The 22,500-nt window shown below is 33.0% G+C and overlaps 1 protein-coding gene across 1 annotated transcript in view; it reads right to left on the bottom strand.

Moving 5' to 3' along the window:
• LOC137621778 (uncharacterized) overlaps positions 1 to 22,500 on the bottom strand; it is a 1,028,309-nt gene that overhangs the window by 679,122 nt on the left and 326,687 nt on the right. The gene's annotated exons all lie outside the window — the stretch shown is intronic.

Genomic DNA, 22,500 nt, shown 5'->3' on the forward strand with positions numbered 1-22,500 from the left:
TATAAATATATATATATATATATATATATATGTATGTATGTATATGTGACATGTGTATACATATAAAACATATAAGTACATTTGTATGTGTATACCGTATACATGTAAAACACACAAATATCCATATACTGAATACATACAATATATATATATATATATATATATATATATATATTTATATATATATATATATAAATATATATATACATATATATATATATATACATATACATACATATTATATATATACATATACAATAACAACAATAAATTACAAAATTAAGTCATCAGCTGTAAAATATCCATCCTTAGAACGCGAAAACGTTCAAAGAAGAGAACAGGAAAGAAAAGCGAGTAACATATCACCAAGAAAGCAACACTAAAAGCATTATATACCTGAATGTCAGTGTTGTGCGAACGAGCCAGGCAAAGGAAGCATTGAGCATAAAGCTGAAGCTGGAGCTGGGAGCTGAGAGAATGGACCAGCAGAACGAACAGGAGTTTATCGACTGCAATGATCATGTGATATTGAATATATCCCCGTTGCAAGGCCACACATGATTATTTCATTGCTGACATCCACACGACAATGCCAATTCTTAGGTCTGTGGGGGAGGGGGGTTCCACGGAGGGAGCACTGGGGCTCATGAAGGGTGACTTTGTTAGGATTAGGGGATGTCGATATTTATATTTGTTTTGGAAGATGTTTTTAACAACTAAGACACTATACATTACTGACGACAAAAAAAAAAAATGGGACAAAACTAATATCTTAAGAGACCTAATGACACTGGTAATCATAAAGATTAGATATAATGTAAAATTTAGCTGTACAAAAAATCAATAAATAGGGCTGCCCCATCATTTTTCTCTAAAATTGCTTTATCCTTCACTTCCCTCAGAGCCTACATACGGTCCCCCACACAGTACTTAACCTAGTCAACGGATTTCACTCTAACCCAAACGAATATAGAAAAAGATTTAACCCAAAGCATTTGACCAAATTATAAAACATTTTCTTAATAATCTAGTTGAATTCTAGCTACTTCAGAGGTTTAAACTAAGTGATATTTAGCACATCCAAGTAAGACTTGTTTCTTAGTTTAGTTGTATAATATGATTTTAGCTATTATTCTCATACAATTTAGATTGAACCACTGTACTAATTCCGCAAGGGCAGTGCATATATCTGTCCCTGCTTCTATTTGACATATCTGATGTATTTGATGGTGGGTAAAATTTCTGTCTCATTATCATCTCCATCAGCCTCTCCGCCGATGACCTAAGATACAGTGACGCAAAATTCAGAATATGAAAGTCTACCTGCCAAGCAGATAAACCCTTTCCTTATTATAAAGAAATATAAAACTTCACTCGGAAACTCCATTTCTTTTTGTGCCCCAAAACAAACTCTTATGTAAATGAGAGACATACTCGTGTATATATACACGTACACACAACATCAACTTCCATCAACAAATCACATTCTTTCCCGACCTAATTTTTAGGTTTTAATACAGACAGCGCCGACATAATCTATGCACTAATTATGAAACAATTCCATCCAAATTAGAAATTCACATTAATTAACTAAAGGCTGATTAGAATTACTTTTGGATCTCTATTTCCTTTTTTTTTTACTAGGCATTAGACAGTTTTCGAATATCTGGAACGTAAAAATAGGATATTTTGAACCGAAAAATTACACGTGAAAATTATTTGCTTGATTTATTTTGTTGATTACGTCCTAATATTGTAATTAAAAGTATCATCAATTATATCGTTTGAATCTAACTCTCACTCAGACTTTCCTTCAGTAGCACAGGTTGTTGTGACAGCTACAATCATCACATGATAGATAAAAGCAAATAGTTTCAGGATGATAAAGGTAAACATCAAGGCAAATCATCTACCATATATATATATATATATAACATACATACATACATATACACACACACACATATATATATATATATATATACACACATATACAGTATATACATATATATAAACATATATATATATATATATATAATATATATATATATATATATAATATATATATATATATATATATGTATATATATATATATATATATATATAAGATATTGCATTTATTTATTATTATGAGTGCTGAAATTTGAAGTATGCGATGTACTGGTACAATCACTTACACTTTAGTTTATTCTTTTAAAAAATCCTTAATCATTGGCATTTCCGATAACTCCTTGATTTAGTTTTAAAACGCTTTACTGTTTTGCATACAGATATTTCCTTACGTACATTATTATAAAAGAATTCGTGATTACCATCTATAAAAAGAACTATTAAATCACCTATTCATTCAACAACGATAATCTGAGAAGCAAAACGTTGCTATGAACACCCACACCCAGCCGTGTTTGCTTCCCTTTACAAGGACCAAAAACCAATTTAAAAAATCAGCCCGATAAAATGGGATGCCATCAAAATGCAGAGAAGTGTTGTGTGTCTTCGAGGGGCCTTTTATCCATAAATGTTATTTGATCTGACTCTCTGTTGGGAACAGAAAGGAGAAAAATATTTCAAACTTTTATCTTGTGGCTTCCATGAACAAAACACCGTAGGAATACGCCCAAAACAATACGACGGATTTTATAAAACCTTTTGTTTCCTTTCGTCTGATGTATCTTCACAATTAGGTTACTTTATATATTCGATAACAGTGACAAACACAAATTAACCATAACAAATAGTAAACAATTTGCATAAGTTTACAAGTGATGTATTATTATTATCATTACTAGCCATGCTATAACCCTAGTTGGAAAAACAAGATGCTATAAGTCCAATAGGGAAAAATAGCCCAGTGATAACAAGGTAATGAATGTAGTAAAAATAATCTAAATTGTTTCAAAATACCCGTTTGATGAATCTAAATAAACTATAAAAAGATAGTTTGGTTTTTACTTCTAATCGAATTTCAGGCTCAGTGTGTTTTCTGAAACCCATGAAAGGAATACACAAAGTTTAATTAGCGTTTGAAAACAACTTGAAAATCAAATACGGATGACGTATTAATTAGATCTATTTGTTTACCTGCCTTTGTGGTAATTACCAATGGGATAAATATCTATTAATTGTATAAAACTTGTAAAACCATTAAAACCTGATCTAATTTTCTATTCATTTATATTTTTGTTTTAATCTTAGCCTTAACAGATTAACATAGGCTTTCATTCAATAACAAAGAATGGCAATGTAATGAGTTTTATAATTATTACATCTAAAAAACACTAATACCTTTGGATATAATTTATTTAATTTTTAGCACTTGATATTTAAACTAATCGTACCCTCGATGAGAAGAGCAATTTCCTAAACTTAAAAAATATTTGACTAAATAATCAAATAAAAATTGAAAATTAATATCAACAAGTGAAATTCCGAAGACTAATTTGAATCTTTAAACATTAAGGAATTTATAAATTCTTAAAATAACGAAACGGCAAATCATAAGTAATATTAAATATTTTATTTTAATTCAAATAAATTGTAATGGTAAGAATCGTCTATTTATTTTAGCTTCAACAGAACAAAAAATATTGTACCTTAGAATACTATTCTTTACTCTACATTCTGAATCTGTATTCTACCACAATCACACAAAAGGAAGGAGAGAGAGAGAGAGAGAGAGAGAGAGAGAGAGAGAGAGAGTTCACACAAAACTTCACATTCATAAATAACCTCTGTCCTTTTACGCAAGAATTTCTTGAGCCACACAAGGTCCCAACATTACATAAACGAGTATAATATAACTAAGGTACCTTATAAAAAAAATTAGGACACTCGATTAAGTATGACGAGCTACTTCTAAATAAGATATCTCGAATAATAATAATAATAATAATAATAATAATAATAATAATAATAATAATAATAATAATAATAATAATAATAATAATAATAATAATAATAATAATACATTCTGAATTGTCTAACGACACGATACTTACTCTCGACGTGAAATAATTAAGTGATATCCAACCACTACGAAAAACTGTTATTTTCTTGATGAAAATGTTTCATATTAAGTCGCTGTCTAGACACAATTCTCAGGAGCCCACTTGCACAAAAAATTAACTCGAATTATATTCTAAAAATATTTCATGTCAATCCATTTGAATAGCTTTCGCTTGATCGGTGAGCACCTTTTTTTCCGGAGAGGGGGAAGGGCTGGGAGTAGGGGCGGGTGGAGTGAGAGCGGAAGCATTGGCTTGGATAACACTTTTAAAGCTATGATCCCCATCATGGTGCTATTGTGCTGGTAGTATCCCAGCTTTACCATCAAAATGGTCGAAATTATTCAAGGTCAAAGTTTGAAAAGAATAATCCTATGACTCTATGGCTCAAAATTATATAACGGACGTTTTCAATAACCCATATTTATATGTTTTCAAACTAATGTTTCCTGGTGTCCAATCCAATATATATTAGAAAAATTGTAAATTTACAATAATGCACAACAAACATGCGTAATGCTGTCAGCTTAGGCATGGCCAAAGTGCAGTTTTTTCCCTAAAACCTGTCGAATTTATAGAAAGTTCATTTTACATAAAGGAAGACATCACTCGATAACTGCCAACTCTCCTCTCATATAAAGCCTTTTTTAATTTTCTCTCTCTCTCTCTCTCTCTCTCTCTCTCTCTCTCTCTCTCTCTCAAATGAATTCTCCTTCAGCCATAACCAGAACCCTTCCCTTCGGCCATTTCTCCTCCCAGTTCCTTCCTCAGGAGTTAACGACTACTAACACCCGAAATCTGCAAGGGCATCCCGTTACTCTGAAGGGGCTATCACTGGGAACAAAGGACACGGGATCTAAGGCATTAAACGCGATCACGGGAACAATGCAGGCAGGCAAAGGTGTGTATTGAAACACAAATGTCCTACCATCTCTCTCTCTCTCTCTCTCTCTCTCTCTCTCTCTCTCTCAATCACACAATATGGGCGGGATTAAAACACCAACTGAAAGAAGATTTACTCTTACTATGAGTCACAAATTCAAGCATGGAATGAATCCAAACACGTTGGGGTGGGCAATGAAAGGTGGGAAATTTTACTTTACAAAAAACATTTCACTGTGTGAACAAAGGCGCGCGCGCACGTGTGTGTGTATGTATATATATATATATATATATATACACACACACACACACATATATATATATATATATATATATAAATCAATCAATTTGGAGGGAATCACTAATCCCAGTTAAAGTACCTATGTATGTAAGGGAAAATGCAAACAAACATCTCTATATATATACAAACACACATACATGTACTAATAGAAGGAGAGCGTTAGAAGAAATAAAATAATAAAAAAACACACCTACACAACCATTATGGAAGACAAACTCCCTCAGATATATCAGAGATAAGACAAATACCACCCGTGTCAAAAAAAATCAAGGATACTTATTTAGATATATTACTGTAAAAATACCAACTGCTATGGTTTATAGGATTTTAGGGGGCCCTAAAAAACTAAGGATTATGATAATGAATAGCCACGTATATCAAGAAATAGAAATGTTTAAAAAAAAAAAAAAGAACAGAAACGGTAAGAAAAGCAAGTATGCCGCGAAAAAAAAGGAAAAAGGCTCCAGAAAATCAGGGGAACATACAGAATATTCAGAAACATTGATGATAAAGATATTCTCAAGTACTGTCCAATTTCAGGATATCTCATATGTCATTCAAAGGTTTATTGTCAGTAAAAATAGGAAGGCAATGGCAATACAGAACATTACTGCCATACAGTATATGTATTGCGAATCAGGATATAACAATTATTACTGTAGATCGGGATATGGTGCATTGCTGTTCATAAAATCCATGTCAAACAATTACAAAAATAAGTTAATACAAAGTCCAACCTTTAATAAACGTGAGACATAAAAGTTTTAAGTGCGTGTGTGCTTGTGTGTGTGTGTATATATATATATATATATATATAAATGAATAAATAGATATATATATATATATATATATACATGTATACATATATATATATACTGTATATATATATATATATATATATAAATATATATATATATATATATAGAGAGAGAGAGAGAGAGAGAGAGAGAGAGAGAGGTGTAGTTTTTGATGTTCCCAGCTCTTATCTGTATATGCAGCTGATAAGAGGGAGGAAGATGAAATCTGGTTCTTGATAATCTACAATAAAAACACTGAACGCGTAATAAGGCACTGGATATTTACTAGGGACAGATTCTCCAGATTAAGCGTTCAATCGCGATAAATCTCGGCGTTCGCCGTAAAAATCACCGTTACGCAGATCGTCAACTAAAGATTTATTACAGATAAAAAAGCAATAAAGTTGAAATCAAAGCCGCTTGCAAACTTGACTTTCGAAAAAATATTGGCTTACTCAGAGCTTACACAGAGAAACTCATACTGTTCGGAGAAACTCTGTTGATATATTAGTGTTTTTTTTTGTACCAGAGCTGAGAGAGAGAGAGAGAGAGAGAGAGAGAGAGAGAGAGAGAGAGAGATGAACAGCCCCAAGGGATGGAAGTAAAAAGACACAGCCATCGTCAAAAAGTTTGGGGCTTGGCTAAGATTAATGAGAGCACAGGGGCCGGGTAAAGGAATGAATACAGCAACCCCGAGATCACATACACGTATTCGTACATGTACAGAAACATAAATTATTTCCCTCTTGGATATAGGCTTGCAGTGATAAAAGCAACTAAAAGCGAATGTAAAGAAATTGAGAAATTTAAACGTATATTTGTCAGTAGGCCTATAGAAAATTCATGTGCAACTGACATATTTCCAATAACAGTCTAAAAGTCATAAACACTAAAACACTAAAAAGAAAAATGGCAGTATATTTCAAACAGGCCTAGTTCGTCTAGTGAAATGTACGGTATTTGAATTCGACATAATTACCTATGAGATGAATTAAACTTGTATACAGTACGTCGTCAAGTGTGTTTGTGTGTGTGTGTGACTGGTAAATGTGACTTGCATATCGAAGTGTGTGTGAGTATACATACATACATATATGTATATGTGTATACATAAAAGTTTTATATATATACACATATATATACAGTATATATATAAATATATATATATATATATATATATACACACACACATATATGTATATATATATATATATATATATGGCAAACTATTAACAAGATATTCTTATTGCTGTATATATCTAACACTAACGCATCCAAATTTTTCTGAGAAAACATTAACAAACAATCAATCTAGAGAAAAATAAAAACTAAATTCAACATAAAATTCAAACATTTCAGATGGTTCAAAGCGCTTTAAGTACAAAAATATTATCCGCGCACGAATGGGAGAAAAAGATTGATTCCAAAAAGAAAACCAGTGTGTCATTAAATTAAAAATATCTTGGTCCAGTCCTTATTCGCTCCATAAAATAGATTATAATACAAAAATAGCGAGAATAATGACAAAAGGGAGACAAAAAGTAGTCGGAAGAAAGGAAGAGGAAGTAAACTATGGAAATTGTCGCTGGATGAGATTCGGTAGGGGAGAGGGTCAATTGGGGGAGTAGAGGATGTGGTTGAGGAAGGCCAGGGATGAGGTAGGGGGAGTGGGAGATCTACAGGATCGAAGCCCAAAGCTCATGACGGCCACAGCTGGAGACTGAGTGGCGCCTACCATGAACTATGTCGCCAAAGTAGAAACCCTTTACAGCGACCCCCCTCATCTCTCTCTCTCTCTCTCTCTCTCTCTCTCTCTCTCTCTCTCACTAAATTTCAAAATATATGAATTTTTTTGAATTCGGATGAACTTCTTTTGTTTTTTATTTAAAATCATTAGATATTTTCCAAGGTTAGATGACGAATTCACAATTTCGGTACATGAAGACTGAGATGCTTATGATGGTACAGCTATCAATAAATCCTTTTGACACCTACATGGAAGATACGAATGTTTATAACTACTTGTAACTATCTACGAGAAGATATAAATGATTTACCAGTCTATGAAAAAGACGGGTTTCAGAATTTCGAAATTTTATAGATAGCTACACCACCTCAAAACGGCTCAACTCAGACCCATTCAGCCAACCTCAAAACAAAGGATAAAAACTTCATACACATTTCTTGGTAAATCCTACATTTCCATGATTTCATTCTGCCATGTCTGAAGCTACAAAACCCCCCAATGCTGGTCGTCTAAGCTCACAACAATAAATTGCTCAAGCGCTGAGTCAGCATACTCTTTAAAAAGAGAACAGGAAAGAATCCTCTTATTCTCTTCTTTTTTTTTTCTTTTTCTTTTCTGGCAGACAATTTCCATCTCCCGTGTCGGAGGAGTTATGTTTTGGCCTCGAAATGAGACGTTGCAATAATTTTCTCGAGTCAGTGCTGTCTGGGGAACTACTACCAATGCGCCTGTACTTGGCAGACTGTCGTATTATTTCTTGATGTTATTCATAGCGAGATGGTATCGTGGACCTTCCGCTGGACGATTACTATCGCATAATTTACTAAGGAACAAAGATATATGGTCAATGCATGGAATGTTTTTCACTGTTATAAAACATCATGCAAAAAGTTAAGTGAAAACTTTACAACCTTGAAGAGAGAAGACAGAATTGTGCACTTCTAAAAACTCAAGTTAAAATTAAGGAATGCGACACAAAATAAGCTCTAAAACACAAATTTACAACTCAGAAGCAAAAAATTACACCAGAACAATATGAGTGACGATAGAGACCGAACTTTAAAAAAACAGACAAAATCAAAATAATTCTTCAAACCTTCAACTTGATCACCTAAAGAAAAACTATTAAGTCATAATTCCAACGGCCGGCAGTTCAACCCCCAAACTACAACTCTCTCTTCCCAGCCAAGAAAGCCAAAAAAGGAGACACCTCCCCCCTTCAAATAATAAATGAATAAATACAACTAATAACAAAGTACCAATGCAAACTAACCCACGCCATAGTGAAAACACAACTTACACTGGAACAGAAAGCTATGGTTCTTTCACTTAAACCTCGATTCCATTTTTATTATACACTATCGGTACTTATCCTCTGAAAATAAGAAAAACAGATCAAATAAAAATGAAATTTCCGAATAGAAAATAACCCTTAGCAAAAAAAAAGGTAAGGAAGGGGACGGGGAGGGGAGAAGGAAAATGGTAACTACGTTAACTTCCATGATATTGCGACAGGTCATATGAGAGAGAGAGAGAGAGAGAGAGAGAGAGAGAGAGAGAGAGTAAATACCCAAGGGAAAAAAGTGCTTGCAAGTTAGTGGCGAATGCCGCAGCGTGTGGGTTTGATAAGCTACTGATGAATTTTGTGTTTAAGTGAATGAAGCAAGTAATGCTGTGAAAATTCCTCCAAGATTCAGAATTTAGCTTGATTAGTGTGCCAAGAGATTCGTGTATTAGTTTATCTGTTGCTAACCACCCTGTTAAAAAAAATGTTTTTGATGTGGAAATGAATGGATGCATTGTTCTGTACATCAGCAATGGGATATCTCAAACACACACTCCATGGCTCGTATCAAAGAATGATTAAAGTGAGAACAGCGAAACGAAGAAATCCCTCTATACAAACAGCCTGTAATAACAGGGACAAAACTAGCGCAGGTAAAATACCTACTTTTCGAAAGGCCTTTATTTCACTTTACATCGTTTCACAAAAAGTACACTCAGCGAAAGCCCTTAATAAAACAAGTCAGGTAATGATTTCTTCTTACAATTTAGAAGTTGATCAAACAACCAAATGTTTACTTATAATTACTTTAATCCTACTTTTCACTGAGTCTACTTAATGAATGTATGAATGGGCCCAGTTCGTGACACGTGTCATAGATTTTCACTATATACAACTGAATCCATTAAATATACCGCAACATGCTGCTACTGTATGTGCACATACCCACAAACAGGATCAATGTATTAACCGTTCAAAAGCCGGGAATTTTAATTTACTGGCTTATTTTATCAGTTTTAAGTGACTTTATATAAGACTGTAATGCAAAAAAGTGGCACAAATAAATTATTGCTAAATGGTCATTATACAAAATTGGCCTACATTTTTCAGTTATATATAAATTCCAAGTAGTCAAAATTAGTTCAGAATAAGCTTTACTAAAACAGGAAAATACAACATAAACTCTATAAAAGCCTTGGATATAAATTTACTAATGATCAAAAACCCGAACTGGACGACACATGAAGTGCAAAAAAAGAATAATATCATCAATAAGTAAAATGTATTTCAAGCGGAGATTCGTTCAGGCTGAAATGAAGGATAATTTCTGGTGTCACATGAACAATGGAAGACGGAGCGAAGGCAAATGCAAGTATGGGGGTAGGAAAATGGCTCTGATTACAGTATAGAGAAGTCCATATACACTAAGAGTTAAAGTAGGAGAACCACCCGTGGTCTCTGACGTCCGATGAGAAAAAGCCCATTAAAGGGAATACGTTATTCATCAAGGTCACAGCGATAACTTCATTTACTTTTAATATCAGTAATATATATATATATATATATATATAAATATATATATATATATATATATATATATATATAAATATATGTGTGTGTGTGTGTGTGTGTATGTGAGTGTATGTGATTAGAGTGGCTAACAGACAGGACGAGACGTATAGAAATACCTATTGCTGCTAGCGCATTGAAAACATACATACGTGTATTTTTCAGTGATATACTCCACTATAAACATTTCAAAAGTAAATTTACTGATTAATTATTACAAGAAACAAAATAAATCAAGAGAATCTGAGGCATAACTTAACAATTAAAATCTATCTCATTTCTTTAAGACTCAGTTGGTTTAATATCTGCAGCTATATCAAAATGAATACTTTTTTAAAACAAAAATTATAATAAAGTAACGAATAGCATGAGATGGACACGACAGTTTTCATGTCGCGTATATCATAAGTTATCGAAATATAAAGCCCACAGTAAATAGTTTCCAAAACTAATGCATTGTTTCACCTTTCGCTTCATTGTAAATATTCCACGTATAAAGAGGAACGGCCATACAAAGCGAGAAATTCATCTCAAATTCAGTCCTGCCAACCCTCTCAAACTCGAGCCTACCAACACTGCCGAATAACTTCAATGCTTGGACGAAAACGTATCTAGTAAACTAGAATCATATTAAGCTAAATTTTGTTGTCATTATCGTCATTTTTATAAATACAAAATCCAGTTAATACTTGCTTGTCATTCTATTTATTAAGTTGGCCATGTTGATGACGCTTTATGTTTTTAAAGAAAGTAAGGTCAACAGAAAATGGACTTTATCTCAGTCAAACTTAAAAAAAAAAAAAAAAAAAAAAAAAAAAAAAAGATCTACTGTTTAATGTAAAGGTCGTTGGCGTTATGACATCAAAAGTCTTTAACACTAATACTATTTGTTACGTAATATAACTGTGAGTACCAATTACAAATCGTAGGGAATACATAAAATACTAAGATAAATAAAAATCCGTTAGCAGAATATAAACTTTTGAAATAAAACTAAAACATACCTATATAGTAAATAAAAGAGAGAGAGAGAGAGAGAGAGAGAGAGAGAGAGAGAGAGAGCACTATGAATTGTTCCATCCCAGGGTCAAACGAGGATTTCCTCGTCAGAGACCTCCCACTTTGATTGTACAGGTGTAATAAACGCAAGATATTTTTCTAATCCTTCAGCTTTGTCAGTCTCTATGTCCATCTGCGACCTACAGCGGTCGACTGATTACTAGGCACTCAATTCAATGTTTGCCTCAACTAGGGAACGCACCAACATCGTCCTTCCTCGTCCAATTAAAGATTCGAACACGGAGCCTTTAGCTTGTGTACTGAGTGCACTACCATTACGCCAGGCGAGAGAGAGAGAGAGAGAGAGAGAGAGAGAGAGAGAGAGAGAGAGAAACTATGAACAACGAGCATTAAGCGGACCAGAGCACTTTCAGAAAAGGGGAGAGAGGGGGTTGAAAGCAATCTGAACCAATTGTGTCCAGAGTTCTTCGTAGAAAGAAAGAGCGAGTCGCTGTATTCTCTCCAATGTAATTAAGGGAATATTCCGTGGCTAATCTCAAACAAACACGAAAGCGAGAGGAGATTACGCCTTTGGGAAATTTAGTGAGGCGATATACATCCTTGGAGACTCAAATTCGGTAATTCTTGCTACAGCCAAACTGGATTTCTATTCTGACAGCATACTGGAAATGAAATCTTCAAAAGAATATGAGGTTTTGTGAGAGCACCGTGGAGAGAGAGAGAGAGAGAGAGAGAGAGAGAGAGAGAGAGACTATTGGGTTCATAAAAAAAAATAAATTAGAATTTCCTTTACCGATTCACCAAAATGGCAATTCAGGTCCACAACAAGCAAAACTCTCAATAACACAGAAACTAAATCCGGGTAAGACTGTACATCCATCTTGAAATTCCATTAAATGAATCCAAGAGGAAGGAAAGATACAATACAATAGACTGAGTTGTGTCTGGTATATAAATACATCGTGAGAAATTCATGTAAACTAAAGCCTGATAGAGTCGATGATAGAAGACAAATCCCCAAAACTAATAAGAAAGAAAGTCTTGGATTCAGTTTTACAGGCAGAAAACGATTTTTTGAATGTCATCTAGATGGGAGGTCAATATAAGGAAGGGTTTGTAATTTACGTACCAAAAAAAATCTAAATTAACAGCACAAGAATTCAAATTCATATTAAGTACATTAAACACTAATTTTTATTAAGATATGTGATACGATCCTTCAACAAAATCCTACCTTTCTATTCTCAATATGCTGATTAAGGTTAGAGAGTGGTTCTCCACTCACATACAACCTGGAGATGTAATTAAGTTTACGTTTAAATACATAATGGGCTAACAGACCTAAATAGGCGATAATATTCAGGCGGTCTGTACTGAAAGACAAATGGTTTCTTATTTCATCCTTCTACTAGCTCATAAACTATCTGAATATTTTATTTTTATGAAATATTGTGTTATTTTTACTCTGCAGTTTACAGGGTAGCCTTAAATATCCAGAATGAATGTGTATTATCCGAATAATATAATATATAATATAATATAATATAATAATATATATATATATATATATATGTATATATATATATATATATATATATATATATGATTGTATTTTTTTTCTTAACAACTTTTCGTTTTACAATATATTCTATAACTTTTCTTTCCCTATGAGGAAGTAAAACAGGCGTTCACAAAAATAGACAATTACCGCAATTTTATTTGAAATAATCCTCCCTTTTACAAATGGAGTAAATTGGTCATATCACCAGTATATTCTATAGTCCTGAAAACGTCACTAAAACAAAGTGAACATAGGAAAAATAAGAATAGGAGAAATAGATAATTAAAATGCAACCTTATGTACATCAAAGAAAAGCAAAATATTCATAATACGACCCTCATCTTCCATCTACACGTAATCTTCAAATACGCCTTTGAAGTTGGGGGCTAAGGAACACAAACACGAGAGAGAGAGAGAGAGAGAGAGAGAGAGAGAGAGAGAGAGAGACTGGAGGCCAAAGGGATGAAAATTAAGTTGGCCGGCCTGTGCCAACGCCGACTCTAAAGTCGCCCAAAAGGCCCAGGAAATTAAGGCAGAGACCTGCATCGTTCTTTCTCAGCCCCTCCCTCAACGGCCCCCTTCCCAACTCCATTCCCCCGGATTCCAAACACGTCTGCAATACCAACCTAATCCCCATCCCATGCAAAGGCTCCCCTGGAGCAGGAAAATGTTAAAGCATTGGAAGTGAACAATAGAATCATTGTTTTTTTTTTACCAATATTATTTACTTAATAAAATTACATTGCTCCACCTAACCATATGCAATGCTTCGTTGATAGAAATGAATGCTTAAATAAATGCAATTAAAGAAAAAATCACCTCTGTTCGTTTCTGTTATTTTCATTTGTTCTGCGGGTTTTTTTTCATGGCCTAAGCACCTATATTACTTCCTTTCCTTATCGTTATCCATGCTCTCCTTGCCTTGAGCTAGATCGTGGAATTATTACTGCGTACTTGTGTCAACGATCCTCTATCATTATATGTTTTTATTCATTAGGTTCCAGGAGAGTTACGACCCCATTCTTGCACTTTGAAATAAGGAGTGCTTCTCTCTCTCTCTCTCTCTCTCTCTCTCTCTCTCTCTCTCTCTCAAAAAAACCAAGTCCATGTTCCTCCAAGGCTAGTATCATCTTTAAAATATTTCACCCATCTCTCTCTCTCTCTCTCTCTCTCTCTCTCTCTCTCTCTCTGTCAGAAGCAAGTAAGTCATGCATAGAACGAATTCCGGTGCTGGTCGTGATGATAGAGCATCCTATAATCCGATAACAGGGAGGCGAAATTAACAGAGCTTCATAAATCATCGGGTTGTTTATCGGATTTAATCGGATTTCCACGTAGTTTCTCTGGATCGTGTAGTTGCTTAGCTTGATAGATCTTTCTTTTTGTTTTTATTTGCCGATGCCTTATTTCAATTTTTATGCACTGCCATTTTATTCTGCAAAAACTCTCTTTATAAGCTAATGTCCTTTAAGACTATACAATATATGAATGATTTGTAGGAGACCATAATAATTATTATTTCAATTAATACATTTACTAGTTCACTAATAGGACAGGAAATTGGTTAAACTCGTTGGCATAAATGTTTTTTTTTTTTTTAATGTAATCTAGAAATGCCTTAAAGTTCCAAGTTTCTTTGACTTCTGTTGGTAGTACCCTCACCTCTAACCCGTGAGGCCTTGGGATAGATACTGATATGAGATGAAAATTAAAATCTATATTACGCAGTCTTTAGGATGTGTTCATTTCAAGTAATATTAATATCAATTTGAATCTTCGAAAAGATAAAAATTAACCTCGTAAAAAGGTCTCTCCTTCTCAAAAGAAACATTCCTCCATCTTCCATAATCTCATCAATCACATGTCGGTCACGAAGTTTAATTTTGATAAATTCTCGGATAAATCAACAAAGAATTTTTGGCAGATAAATGGACAAAGCGATAAGCTAACAGACAAATAAACAACCAGTTCTGAAACCATTAGCCAATTTTCTTTAGCAACATTGGACCTCTTAACAGAGTTTTTGTTGGAAATAATAACCATAAGAATGATAACAAATTTTTTTCTAAGTTACATATTGTCAGTGTATTCGTTTTTAATGCTTTTGTAATATAATGGAAGCATAAACAGACAATTTTATATAATTCCCCTTTATATTGTTACATATTTTTAAAATGAAAACGCAAAAGGCATAGAAAATCGAAATACGAATTGACCAGGCATTATTCATTTCATGTAGCAAACAATTAATGAAATCGTACTTCACCATTTTTTTTACTCATGCTGATATATCAAAATATCTACGCAATTTATGCCATTAATATGCAATAGAAAAAATATTCACTAGTATCTCCCTCGGAACAATTCCGAAATGAAAAAAATTAATCATTTAGAGAAATAAAACAATTTTATGAAAAAATATTCCAGTTATTTTCCCAAGAAATCAAGAAAAAAACCAACTAGAAAACTATTACTATTACTGTAATTATTGTTAAAAATTAGATGATTTTCATGAAGTATGTAACAAAATCAATTACTTGGCCTTTATTGAATAGAAAGAAATAAAATAAACCACCCATAGGTATTCCAGTTAAGAATCCATACAAAAAGAAAGTATGATACATGAATGGAACCGACTTTAGTTGGAGTGATTCATTAGACGTGCAGAAGTCAGCTGTCAGGATCGGCCCCGTCACGCAACACGAAAGTTGCTACACATGCGATTCGCTTAGAGGCTTTTTTTATTCCTTTTTTTTTTTGTTTATCAAAAAAAAAAAAAAAAAAAAAAAAAAAAAAAAAGACAGGTAACAGAAAATCCAATCACGAAATACCCCATTCAAGGAATTTTGTTACATTGGTGCAAAATTCGTTCACTTATATGATTATAACATCAAGTAGGATATTATTCTTGTAAACAAATTACACGGTTCACTAACATTATCAATACACACATTATATATATATATATATATATATACACATACATACATACACATATACATACATACATACATATTATATATATATATATATATATATACATACACACACACACACACACACACATACATATATATATATATATACGCACATACACACACACACACACACATATATATATATATATATATATTCCTCGTTGATCATATCATGCGACTTTCCTGTTCTCTCATACTACCACTATTCGTTATATCTTATTCTATATGTATACTAGATGAGAGAGAGAGAGAGAGAGAGAGAGAGAGAGAGAGAGAGTTTTCCGATGAAATGCAACTTAAATAATCGATAACGGTCTGAGCTCCGTCTTTTTTTATTGACTTTGTAATTATTTTAATTTTGCGTACAGATGATGATAACCAAGTGTGGAGCTGTATTGTGTTAAATTCTCGTAAAGTAGCACATTATAAAGATTGCTGTGCGGTTTATATACTATGAATGCGTTTAGTACCTTTTAGTGATATCTTAGCTGCCCCCTTTTTCTTTCGCCCATCTTCCATATCAGCTAAAAAAGGATAAAAGAAAAATTTCCGCAGGCGACCTGCCAGACCTAGTTTTCGTCGTTTCGAATTTAATTTAGATCTAATCATATGAAGTTATTAGTTTTTTCATATGACTATTTCCTAAAATATATTTCCATATATCTTGGAGTGGATACTTGCATTAAAATAATAATTTTACCCTTTACACAATGCATTACTGCTACACCACACCCCCCAAAAAAAGAAATCGATAACAACATTAAAACAAAAACAATAGAAAATGAACAAATTTAACTTAACATTTTCTTGTTAAAGGCGAGGGTGAGTGATAAATTTGCAGTAACGAAATAACATGTAAGTAGCTATAAAAATCTTATTGACTCCAGCTGTTGTCTTATAAATTTTCTTAACCAAGATATCAACGACTTTCTTATTTTTCCACCTCTTTATCTTGAATATCTTATACAGGGAGAAGGGGAGCCATGAGTTTTCTTAACCAAAACCTTTTTTTTTTTTTTTGTTTAGTTTAAAAAAACTTTTTAAATGTTGAGAGGAAAACAGCCGAATATTTCGATGCAAAAAAAAAAAAAAAAAAAGTCTTTTTCGATCACTTTTTATTTTGACAAATTCCTTTTAAAAATGCGAGGGGCAACGATGTATTTTTCAATTAAAAATAATCCTTTTTCATCACTATTTTGGTCATAATTTCCATTCTAAAAGGGGAAGGACGAACGATTAATTAATAAAACCAAAAATCAATCCTTCTATATATCACCGTTTTTATTTTAAACATACATTTTTTTTTATAACAGGAATGAGAAAAAGATTATTCCAATCAAAATATAAACCCTCCTTTATCACCCTTTATCATTACAAAAATTTAAAAGGAGGAGGGACAAGTGACGATTCAATCAACCGAAAAATCCACCTCTTGTATCTTTTCCTCATTTCAAATCCTTTCCTTCCTGCCGGCCATGAATTCTTTGCAACCACAAGTAGACAGCGCCAGAGACGGGGATTGATTTTAGCTCTTCTTCCCTGCTGCAATGCGTTCATTCCGAGGCTGCCCCCACGGCACTCGATTACAGCCTATCAACGTTGACTCTCATTTAAGTAAAGCTTCCAAGTTCATATACAATTTAGCCCATATAATGATCCTCCAAAATTAATTCAATTTGCAATAAAATGTAATTCTCATTATATACTAAATTAAATTCTCCTTTCCTAATTCCGTTTATTTTCCCTCATATTTACTTAATCTTGATAGGAAGTTCATACCCCGTTTTCATTTTCTCAGGATTCCAAAATCCAACGTTCTTATTTCAAGATGTAAAATCAATTTCATTATATGTTTCTTTAATAAAATTTCCTCCTACCAACACCCTGACTGAATAATTTTCTCATAAGTCCAATCTAATTGTAACATAAGATAATACTTAAAATACCCCAAAAACTATAACTATTTTTGTTCTTCAAATGTAAAATAATCCTCAATATATACCACTTCATTTATATTAATTTTCAAGAATCATCTGACTTAACTATTCGCTTTACATAACCATTAATGATACGATTTAAATACATATTTGATTTCCACTTTCCAACAAATCCTCACCAAAAATTCATTTAACTTTAACATTCCAAAGATTTACATAAAAGATGACATTTTATTTCATTCCATTTTACCAGCACTCTCAATCAGCCATTCTATATATTCAAATAATGTTACAGATATTATACTTTCTACTGCAAATAGGTTTACGGTTTAAAGGTTTGAAGGACACTCATAAATGGCAGAGGCAAGGGATAGTGACATTGCACTAACTAGCAGGACAATGCACTACAGACTGACCATATATATATATATATATATATATGTAAGTGTGTGTGTTTGCCCTGCGCCAAGCTCCTCTCCATCCAAGCAAGGACCAGGGAGGACCAGACAATGGCTGCTGAAGACTGAGGGTGGACCTATAGGGTCGCCCCAAAGGCCCCATCCTTAGCTCTTAACTTTCTTAAGGATGGTGAGGCTGCAGACACTAAAGAAACTATCAAGTTTGAGCGGAACTTTAACCCCAGTCTAGCAGATCCAAGGCAGGGACTCTTCCAATAGCCTCTTGCCCTCTCATATAGGCTACCGAATAATAATTCTAAATACTATAAAATTGCAGATTATAACAGCAAAGATTATTTAACTTCAAACGATTTCGAGGCACAAATACCTAATTCCTAAAAATTCTTCAAAGATTAAGGCTACAATTTCCTCCGTTATATATGAGTTAAATTTTACCTATAATTCTCTAAGTGGCCTGTACGCTTTCTTTAGGACACAATTCCCTTTATTATATGTTACCTATACGTTATAATTCTTTCCATGGCTTGCAAGTTATTTTTTGATTCATGATACTTCAACTCTTAAGATAAATTGAAGTTTAATTTGGTTCTAACAAACTTTTAACTAATTGAATAAACAATAAAAACATTAATCAAATATGTATTTCAATGTTCACTATGATAGTAAATTGCCTATCATTGTAAACACCCATCATGCAAAGAGAGCAAATATATACATATATACACACATAGACAAATTCTACAGTAATTTTACAATAATGTTAATACTGATATTAATAAAAATTAAGAAAAAGTTGTGTATATCACAATGATATGAGAGAGAGAGAGAGAGAGAGAGAGAGAGAGAGAGAGAGAGAGAGAGAGACGTTCATTAAAAAAATAAGCCGTGATAAACTTCTCAAGTATACTTAGTTACGTAAAAACCGGTCTGGTAACGGACCTACTTATTTTATAATCCATCTCAAAAACCAACTGCGCATTTCTTTCCTCCTTTCCAAAGGAGTGACATCTGAGGTTCAACCTCTATATATGAAAATTTGCTATAAGAGTAAAGTCCACAGTTCATTCTTGGGCAAAAAAAAAAAAAAAAAAAAAAAAAAAAAACAGCCGATTCTAGTCCACTGAAGGACAAATACTTCAGACATGTCCGTAGTCGTGTCTGGGGTTTGTCCATATTCATAACCACGCTGGCCACTACTGATCCATGATGGTGGAAACTTTAGTCTGGTAGCTCACAACAACCAACCTGGTATGGGTGGTCGTAACTAGTACAGCTTTGCTGATAAGTGGCGATTACACAAACCCACGTTAAGGTAACCGCCCCCCCCCCCCACACACACACACACATATATATATATATATATATATGTATATATATAATATATAAATATACTGCATATGTATATATATATATATATACTGCATATATATATATATATATATATATTTATATATATATACACATACACTGCATACACACGTTATTTTCCATGATGTGAATTTCCAAAGACGAAAAAGAAATCTATTATCATTCAAACATGTATATGCAAAAAAAAAAAAAAAGGAAAAAAAAAAATGCGTGTTTACATTTTGTACCTGTGGGTTCACTTTACCACACATATTTCATAATTATATATACGTAAAGTGACAAAGGTATTATGGGGCTTAATTTCGCAGTCCAGTAAGGGTTGGATTTCACAAATTCCAGAAACGGATTTGGTCTTATTAGTATCTAGTGTCCTGTTCCTATTAACGTTGACAATTACCTCAACAAATGCGCACTTTAACAAAGTGGAAGGGTGAAGACTTCTCTGATGATAATAATAATAATAATAATAATAAAGTAATATTTTTTAATAATAATAGCTATCAAAATAATAAGACTAACACCTACAAGAACATTTTTCATCTGGAACTACCCGAGAGTAAGTCTCCTCAAATAAGAATACCATAAATGGCACAGAAAGAGAGAAAATTAAAAACTAATGATCACCGGATAACCATTTACATATATCCCCTTCGGTAACAAATTTCAAAAGTTCAGAAGGATTACAACCAATTCTTAAACATTTTCTCATCAACTTTATCGACTTTACCGGGAAGATCACTTTACGCGTTCTCAGTGAAGAATATGAAAAACCTCTTGAATCGGAAAGTTTACCAATAAAACGCAATTTCTTGCACAAAAGCAGCGTGAGCGATGGATTCTGGGACAGAGTGTTGTCTATACCACCTGACTGAGTGGCCTCTAAACAGCTAAAAGTATAAATATTTTGGTCATATACAAGGGAAAAATGTTACAATGAACTTATCAGCAACATGGGTAATACCTATTTTACAGCATTTACTACTTGTTACTTATGACTTATTTTGATAGCCATTAATATAATTGACATTATACTTGATAAATAGAAAAATTTCATATGAATTTTTTGATATTCAACGAGTATTTTTTTACTCCTACCAGAGCTTAATCAATCAATTTCATATTATACTTTTCACCATATACTACCGCATAGTTGTAAAACCATATTTCAAAATCATCAAAATTATTATCTCTATAATTAATATTATTGGTATTACTGTAGTACCTGGCAAGGTTTCATGCGAGTGAGGCTTATCAGTATAGTTAATGTGGTCCCCTTTATTGCCCTACAGAAACAAACTCATTAAATGGTGTACCTTATATATCTACGCAGACATGTATAAATACAACAATCATCTATGACACAGTAGATTAGATATATGAGCTTTACCATACAAATTGAATCTGAATAGTAGAACGAAACATAATTGAAATATTTTACTTGAGATAATATCGTAAATTTAAAGTTGACTGTTCATAAACTCGTCAAGACCTAAATCTAGCGTAATTTAGTTGAAAAATGAAAATCAACGTTTTTATCCAGTTATATTTCGTATTTATAGTTGAGTACATACTGTTTTTTTCAAGGGAATTCAATTCAATGTCTACAAATGACATTTATTATTTGTACTCTGATCATTCAATGTTTTCCAGCTAGGGTATTTTAAATATTTTGCCAATGATATGTAATGTTTCCTACATTAGTATACCATTTTTCTATCTGGGATATTTAATACTTTCTAAGATGCCTAGGCCTCGTAAGAGTTTTCCTTTAAAGTAATTAATGCCTTCTACGTTTTTTTTTATTATCTATGGTGCATAATGTTTTCTTCTAAGGTACACAATGTTTTCTACGTAGGGTATGTATTATTTTCTGGGACATTTAACGAGTTCTTCCTATGGTACCTGATGTCCTTTACCAACTGTATTTAATGTTTTCTATTCAAGATATCTAGTGGTATCTACCTTCGTTATTTGATGTGTTTTCTACTAAAAGCATAAAAAACATACAAAAGGGGACCCTAAAACTGTCATCATGTATCTTCATCACATTAATATAAAGTGTGCATATTTAACTAAAACAATATATATTTCAAATAAACCAAAATACCCTTAAATATAGATTTTACTCTGCAACAGGATCCCCGTCCCATGGCAAAAATCTTTTAATAAATATCTATCATTAAAGTAATTTCTCTATGGGTCTGAGATCACCTGGCTTACTTGAAAGAAAAAAAAATCACGAGTGTTAGTGATAAAAGTATCACATACATGCATATATAACATATGTATATATACACACACATACTGTATATATATATATATATATATATATATATCAAATAAGCCATATGTATTAATATACTAAAGTCTGGATTCTCGTAACGACCGCGGGATCAGAGCCCAATGAGAAATCACTTAAAGACTATAGTATCTGACCGGCCGGGTTTCGAACCCTGGGCTAACGACCGCGGGATCAGAGCCCCAGGCGAAATCACTCAAAGACTATAGTATCTGACCGGCCGGGTTTCGAACAATAGCTCAGGGTTCGAAACCCGGCCGGTCAGATGCTATAGTCTTTAAGTGATTTCTCATGGGGCTCTGATCCCGCGGTCGTTAAAAGAATCCAGACTT

Source organism: Palaemon carinicauda, chromosome 28 (assembly GCF_036898095.1).
Source record: "Palaemon carinicauda isolate YSFRI2023 chromosome 28, ASM3689809v2, whole genome shotgun sequence".
Lineage (NCBI taxonomy): Eukaryota > Metazoa > Arthropoda > Malacostraca > Decapoda > Palaemonidae > Palaemon > Palaemon carinicauda.